This window comes from Diadema antillarum, unplaced genomic scaffold (assembly GCF_040938485.1).
Source record: "Diadema antillarum isolate AM-2024a unplaced genomic scaffold, OU_Dant_1.0 seq00000250_RagTag, whole genome shotgun sequence".
In the NCBI taxonomy this organism is placed as follows: Eukaryota; Metazoa; Echinodermata; class Echinoidea; order Diadematoida; family Diadematidae; genus Diadema; species Diadema antillarum.
Genome location: NW_027271294.1, coordinates 777501 through 785957, shown reverse-complemented (window position 1 = coordinate 785957; position 8457 = coordinate 777501).

Here is an 8457-nt window from a genome sequence, read left to right as displayed (position 1 = left end):
TGAAAAAAGGGAAAGAAACCAATAACGTGCAGAACATGAAAGGGAATGACCTACACGATTACCTAGATATGCTAATAATCTTGTGGTCCGAGAGGTTTGATTTCAATAATACGCGGTTTGCTGCTGGAGTGTCAAACGCCTGTCTGTGTTTGTATAGAGTTGCAAATGAATCAAATATGGAATTCCGATCATGCAAGAACACTGATCATTACATGAAATATATGTTAGTTTTTGATAATAAGGTGGTTTCCGTTTTGAATTTCACCTGTACAGTCATCTTCGTTGTTTTGTAAATGATTTTTAATTCATATACGGAGGATTTCCTGGAATTATTCAAATGCAGATAATTGAGTAGCGTTTCCGCGTCGTCTGTGACACAACACCGCCTCAACCAGAAATCATATACATGTACTTTAAGACTTTACAAAGACTTTTGCTTTTTTGTGCAGATTGATGTCAAACCTTCTGCCTTCCTTCCTTCTTTCCTTATTTCTTTCTTTCTTTTCCTTCACCTTCGTCTGTACCCGATTTTACCCACAATATTGTCGTTTTACATCTACAGCCAAAGAGATACAACGGGTAACGATCCTGACAGTAATGCGTGTACCACTCTGTTATCTGCTATTACCATTGGCGCTGAATAGTGATATGAATACGAGAGATCTTATTTCTATTACTCGACTTCAACTTCTACTTATAGGCCTACTTCTAATAGCATTGGTGACATCAGCGGGGTTGTTAAAAGAGCACAATACGTCGTGTCTGTCAAGAAAATTCAAGTTATTAGTCATGAAACACACGATTGATTTTCAATAGTCCCTTGAATTTAATCATTGTACAGCAAGAAACTGTTTATTATATAGCAAAAAATATACTCACATTATTTTCTCGATTTTACTGCGTTCAAGTTTGTGTCTGTAGAGCCATAGTTCCAGAAATTCACGGTTGAAATTGTCGGCGACCAGCATTAAGATGTCATTCAGACCCAGCCAGCAGAAAAGGCCGAATTATGTAATAAACTGTTCTTAAGGTGAAAAACGAACCATTGTCATGATTGTAGGCGATTAGCTGTGAGACGCGACTGCTAAGTAGAATATTTGTGTTTTATTCATAATGTTTTGTTTGTTTGTTTGTGTTTCGTTACAGCACCACGCAAACTACACTGTTGATGTGGTGATTGTGAGCGGTTGTCAAAGGCGCGTAAAGGGCCGTTCACACTGGAGCGGTTTTGCGGCAGCGGCAGCGGCAGCGGCGTGCCGCAAAAATCCCTCGCGTGTTGTTCATATACAACCGTTCACACTGGAGCGGTAGCGGTGACTTTTCAGAGCGGCAACCGCAAGCGGTTTTCTCGAATCGCTCCGCAGAGCGATTTTTCTAGTCTGCCGCTGCGGCGAGGTTGGTATTGACCAATTATAATAGAGTATAGTTCGTGACGTTATTTATGTGGGTGGGGTCATAAACTTTAGCTTGAAAAAGAGTCTCGCGAAGGTACAACACCTCGATCGAAGAGCGGAACGAAGACGTCCAAAAAAGACAACTTTTGTACAATAAACTCAATTATGTTCACAAAAACACTCCTGAGGAAAATATCGAATTGGAGACCATTGGTGATGAAATCGGGCTAAATGGTAAGTTGCTCGTTTGGTTTTCTCAAGGTTTTGCTATTTGTTTCGACCCTTGACAGCGGTCACTCTCTTGCAGAGGCTACATTGCAGATTGTAACTTTCCACGTATTTTGCCATAGACGCAGACTCGCCAGCGAAAGAAAGCAGTCTATCAATACCACAGTCCCATATACGCCTATCTATGTCTGATATAGTATTCCGCCAACGTGGTACTGAAGCCTTTGAAGTCTAGAGTAGATCTAGAACTAGAGGTCTACTAGGTCCAGCAGTAGGAGCACTCCTACTGTCCGACTAGTCCCACACCTACTAATGACCAGTAATGTATGGGGTCCATAGAATTCTAGATGGGAAGGGCTTCTCATATGATCAATGGACCACAATATGGTCGATTGTATACTACTGGTAGGTAGGCGGAAGGGCCTCATTTAAAAAAAAAAAGAAAGAAAGAAAGAAAGAAAGGTTAGTACTGGTTACGTAGGCGTATACAACGTATTTATTATATGCTTCTTAGTAGACTAGACACTCTAACGTTAGATATGTTTGATATCATAGAGTATTTTTGAATTATTTCTAATGAAATTAAAATAATGTAGGCCCTGCCTAGGGAAAATTTTGGAATTAAAGTAGGAACCTTCTAATTCATAAGTAAAAATTTGGCATAAATTAATACGGGGAAAAAATGATCAATGATAAACGGCAAATAAATTCAAATAAAAACAACAACAGAAACACCTAGACTGTAGGCCTGATACTCTGATAGTACTGTTAAACGTTGTGGTAGACATAGTTCTAGACCTAAACGCACGTTAGGCCCTAAAAGGTATGTTCTGGGTATTTACTATTAACTGATCTGCCTCTTCTAATCTCAGTACAGCCGTTACAGGCCTAGATCTAGGTCACGTACTACGTAGGTGTTTTTGTACTGCCATACCGCCACCGCACTGGTATAAATGCATACACATAACCACAACTTTGTCCATTGGCATTGCATTGGCATGACAAAGACGATCTACTTGAATTTACTCGCGTTCAGTCTCGCATCATCAGACAGGCAGTGAAGTAGGACTGATTTGTCTTGTTAGAAAGTGAATCAAATCCTCTCAGGCTGAGTCTGACCAAGTTAAGGGTAATGTTTTTAAATATCACTTTAACTTAAACTGTACTGTAGCTGGTAAGCATGTGCATTATCTTGTATTGCTTTTCCAAAGATGCCCACATTTCCCACAATCAATAGACTTGGATGGTTTCTTCAATGTATGGTAAGGGTACCAGCTATCGGCAGGGTACATTGACACCCTGCGTATCATGGCTGTTTGCGTATAGAACAAAAAGGTACGCGTGGGATTAAGTGCCATTTTATAGCTATGAAAACAGTTACAAAGAAACGAAAATCAAGCCAACAAAACAAACTGAACACGTTTCAATTACACATCCACTCAGTAACAATGCATGACTATGAAATTCACATGTATTACCTATGGAGGGAAGGGGTGCAGATCGTGAGGTACCCTTTTTCAGCCACGCAAAGAAAATGCGTCGCACGCACTAAAATTGCATAATTTTACAACGGAGATTCAGATCAACAGAACGGTCACGAGATTTGAAACTGCAGTATTTACAGCTTATTTGAGGAAAAACTTAGGCGAATTTGTTTTATAATTTTGGAATAAACTGCTCTGCAAATTCATAGGGTGCCGATAGGTGGTACCCTCATTCATACAATTTAAATGCCAGTGATGCAGTGGTTAGTTAATTGCTGACCCTTGACATATTGTATCAAGGGTTGAAGCAGCCACTTCGTCTGGGAGACTGTGCCAGTCCTTTGTGTTCCTCGGTAGGAAAGATGACCCTCTGTATTGTGTTCTGCAGGTACCGTAATTCAGTGCATTAATTCATGTTGGTAGCAATACCAAATGTATATTTTCATGAATAGTTTCATTGATAAAAGCACTTGGCATTTTAGTAGCACTTACACTGTACTGCAAAATGAGCAATTTAAGAGCAAAAATCAGATATCAAAAGTTCAGGCAATCAATTCCTGCATGTGGTGTTGGTTGTGGGGATGAAGGGCTAAGGCGCTTTTTAAAAGAGACCTGTTTATATTACATTAATTCTTTGTGCTGAGTAAAAAGTTCCCCCTATTCATGTAAGGAAATAATGTTATAATGCTTTGTATAACACATCATTTGTATAACACCTCACTTGTATGAATATCATTTACCCTCAGGTAAACAGTGATTGAATCTGCTTCCCTCCTATTCAGCAAATGCGGAAAGACCATGCAAAGGAGGCTGCATCCCTGATCAGGCTGTGATGCAAGCTCACTCATTGACTGGAAAACTGTGAGTTTCAGCTTTCAGGATTTACTGAAAGTGCATTATTCAAAAGATTGACATTCTAGGTACATTTATACCATAACCATTGTTCAGAACTTGACCTTACTCCTGTGGGGGGGGGGGGGGGGGGGGGGGACAACTTTATTTTGGAAGTGATGGTACATGTATTGCACCGTACCTGATAATTCTAATGACAACACAGGTACATATTTTGTATGTCGATCACCTAGAACTAAAGAGTGAACTTAACTTAAGAGTGAAATTTCTGTGAAGGCACATCTTTTAATCTTTACCCTGCCCCTTCATTTCAAGGAAATGTACATATATGTAGATTCTTCTCTTTCTTTATAATGTATATGGCATCATCCCATACATTTGACAGGTATCACAATATGCAGCATGGACCAATCAATCATTTTAATAGTGTATTATAGTGTACCATAGGTGCCTAGGTCTAGTAATTGGCCCTTACCAATTTAATCAGTTTCGGAGGACATGAAAATGCAAGTCAAATGTAACTTTGAATGTAAAATTGTCTGTCACTTTTATTATTTTTTTTTTTTTTGGGGGGGGGTGGTCAAAAAAAAATTGACTTTAGACAAAGTTACACTTCTTTGCAAAGATAGTTCTGGTTTGTAATTAAGCTAGACATGGGGAAAAATAAACAAACAAACAAATAACTCCATGAAGGCCAGAATTGTGTAAATTGTTCTGTTGTGATCTGTAGCTTTCTTACTGGCCTGTACTACCTCCCCATTCCCTTCTGAAACAATTTTGCCCCCTGTTTCCAGATATCATGTTTGACTCACTCCTGTATGTGCATAGTAGATCTTCAGCTTCAAAGAATGACCTTCTGATCTTGGTCACTCTTGCTCCTAGTTTGCTGGAGTTGCTAGTAAATATATGATACAAAATTACTGGAAATATCATGTATATAAAGGCATAAGAAAATAGTGCACATCAATACATGTATGTCTTCAAAATGTTTACACTGTTTCCATATGCTTGCCTTTTTCATTCTTCCAGGAAGGACTGTTTTAACTGCTCATATGTGGTCGACACAGAACATCCGCAGTCACAGCCCTTCATCCTTCTTATTGGAGAAAGCAAATCATACCCTCTTCAGGTACATGTATCTGCAGTTGTGGAGCACAGGGCACAATCCTCAAGGCATTGTGGGTGCAGCTGATCTTGTCTTCAAGTTGATCTTCGTTCTAAATCGCAAGTGCTGGCCACATTGCATGGCAGTGAGACCATTTTAAAAGGGACTCCTGTACAAACAAGGAGGATTTGTAACTTTGGCATCCATCCCTTATTTTCGAAATTTGCCGAGTCAACCATAATGCAACCATTTATTTATCATCTCCACCCTTCCCGTATCAAGTCTGCATAATCAAACAGCATTTGCTTGAGAAGTACATACAATGTTATAGGGAAATAGGCACTGACCTTTAATTGTGGTTTCCTCATAACAGTGACCATTTTATTTCACAAGCCATTTGCCATATGGATATTGTTGTATTTTGACTACACCTGTACCATGTATGAATGATAAGGTACATGTATATTGATACTATTAGTGGTCAATGCTTCTTTGAAACATGTATTCACTTTTCAAGGAGTTTAGTTTTACTTATGATAATGTAGACAAGTATCGATGTGTGAAAAGCTGCTAATTCCATTATTACACACCACGCCCACACATAGTGTGTACAAGTTGACAAGGGATGTATAGAGCACCAAACTGTGACATCGCCATGGAAACTAGTTCTAAATGACCTCACCTGACCCAAATATCTATCAACGCTATTGTTGCTAACCATGCTTGCACCTGGTTCCAACCCAAGTTACAACAACTCTTGCTTTTTTAGGAGCTGACCTAGAACTTGGCATATGTGGCCAGTATTACAGGTAAATGTGGTATGTAATTAATGTGTTGCCATGGTAATGAAAAAAAAATCTATAGAAAATTTAACCAAAATATTGTGGATCAAACTACTTTCAGTCTTTATAATGTGAATGGTAATTTGAAAACACAAGATATAATTGTCTTCAACTGGCATCCTTCATGAATCACTTGAGTAGTGAAGATGTACCCCAAGCAATTTCATCTATGTTCGTAAGAAGTGATCAAGTTCTTCATGATTATCATACAAGGCAGGCTATTGTGTATCACTTCGCAGTTAGAACTCGACTCAGGAAATGTGATGGCATATACATGTACAGGCCCACAACACAAGAATTCTTTGCATTGCTCCCAGGTAGGCCAGTAGCCATCATACTATTCAAACATGAAATTCCACCTTTCCACTATGCACCTACATAGTACCTGTCACATGTGTGTATTTGACTTTGGAGTATGCATGGATGCAATATTGTATTATGCTGCATGGCAATGAGTAAAATAATTAGCAGTAGAGCAAGCACTTTATAGTGTACGTACCTGAAGCATGCTACTACAGATTTTTGGAAGCTTCGAGTTTATCTTGAAACCCAAATCTATAAATGTTGACATGGCATCGAATATTATTTTCATTACATGAATAATCTGGAACACTCAGTTTGTACTTTCCTTGCATTAAATTAGTATTTGATGTCAGATAACTCATAACGGGTCATTGCACTATATGCGTAATATGTTGCTATTCTGTTTGCTACTTAATTTTGTTATCTGACTAGCTAAATTGAACCATGTAAGCACCTAGGTGCCCATTTTTGTTGTATTCCTTTGATTATCCTGATTTTCTTATGTTTGTGTTTGTAACTTCAATACATGTCCATATCATTGTAAATCTCAAGCCTCATCCACCCCTATGTATCCGCTCTTTCTTGCTCACTTCATTTGATGAACTCTGTTCTGCTCTTTTCTCTCAATCCTATTCTCTCCTATATTTTCCCTGTCCTACATGTATATACGCGTATCAGAGCAATTGTCCCAGAGGGCAATTACCCCCTGGCTAAATACTGGTTAGTGGTAAGGTAAGAGTAAAGATTAGAGTTAGGATTAGGTTCAGGATTAGAATTAGGATTAGGGCCAGGGGAAGGGTCCGGGGTAATTGCCCAGGGGGTAATTGCCCTAGACCCATGTACATGTAATACAAGTACTTTTTGTATCTTATTAATTAGAAAGATTGGTCCTTATGAGGTTTGAAAGATGAAATGTAAACGACTGATTTGTTTTATGTTGTAAAGTATGCATTTCTGCTAGGAATTTGCACTAGATTAATTCTTTTTTTTTCAGATGTAGGAGATGAGAATAATATGCTTGTAGAAAATTGGTCCAAGATACAAATTACATTGGTGTTAATTATCATACATGTACTTCAATCATTCATAAAATCCAGTACCATACTACCATTACTGTATTGTTTTGACAACTCATGTGTATCCATTCAGATTTACAAAGTTGCTCATACAATGTCAGATCTTTTGAATTTTCATTTTATATGTGAATGTGCTATATTACTTCCTTTCGCAAATGTTAACAGTATATGTATACACTGTACTTTATTTGTGCAACAGACTGCCATATTAGATCACATCAAATGAGACTGTATGTTGCAATGTTACAATTGTCCTGAATTAGTGTCTCAAGTGCTAAATTTGACATGTGTGGTTTGTATTAGTGTATGTACATTGTTTGATGTGTATTTGGAGTGATGTTTGTCATTTACCGACATAAGTTGGTTAAAATTCCCGTTAACTATTGTTTTCATTCGGTGGTTAAATTAATTGAAGAAAAGATTTAGTGCAATTCCACAAAACTTGCTTAAGATAAACCTGACCTCAGTTGGCTTTTGGTAATCACTTTACCCAGTTGTGTGGTTCACTTGGAAATCGACTGTCTGTTTAAGTGTTAACATGCTATCCAGATTTCTGAAAGCGTAGATTTGATGGTGTAATACAGATGTATGAATTTGAAATCCAAACTGAGATTGTGTGTGTGTGTGTGTGTGTGTGTATTTTTTTGTTCTTGTTTGTTTGTTTGTTTGTTTGTTTGTTTGTTTGTTTTTCTAAGAGGATGCAAAACTGCCATTAATTTCTTCCCCATGCATAATATGAAATACATGTTGTGGAGAGTGAAAATGCTACTCTTGTTTTTCCATAGCTGGGAGTACAGTATGTTGGCGAGTTTATTATGGGCTGTTTGTGGATTACATTATACTCTACATACGTAGATCTAATAGGTTGGAGTAGGAGAGTGAATGGCAGGCATATTACCTAAAACATCCCCTCACCTTTGTAACTACACTTCCAGAAAGAGCATGAACTGTGACAGATATCAAATCAAACATTAACATTTCATCCGTATGGAGTTCATCGGTAATAATGATAATAATAATACAATATACATTTAATGTGCCAATCCCACATGACTAACGTGCTCAAGGCGCAGTAGGAAAAGTGAGTTATGAAGTACAAAAATCATTACACAAACATGCACATGAAAATGAATGACACAATCATGATGATTAAAATATATATATATATATATA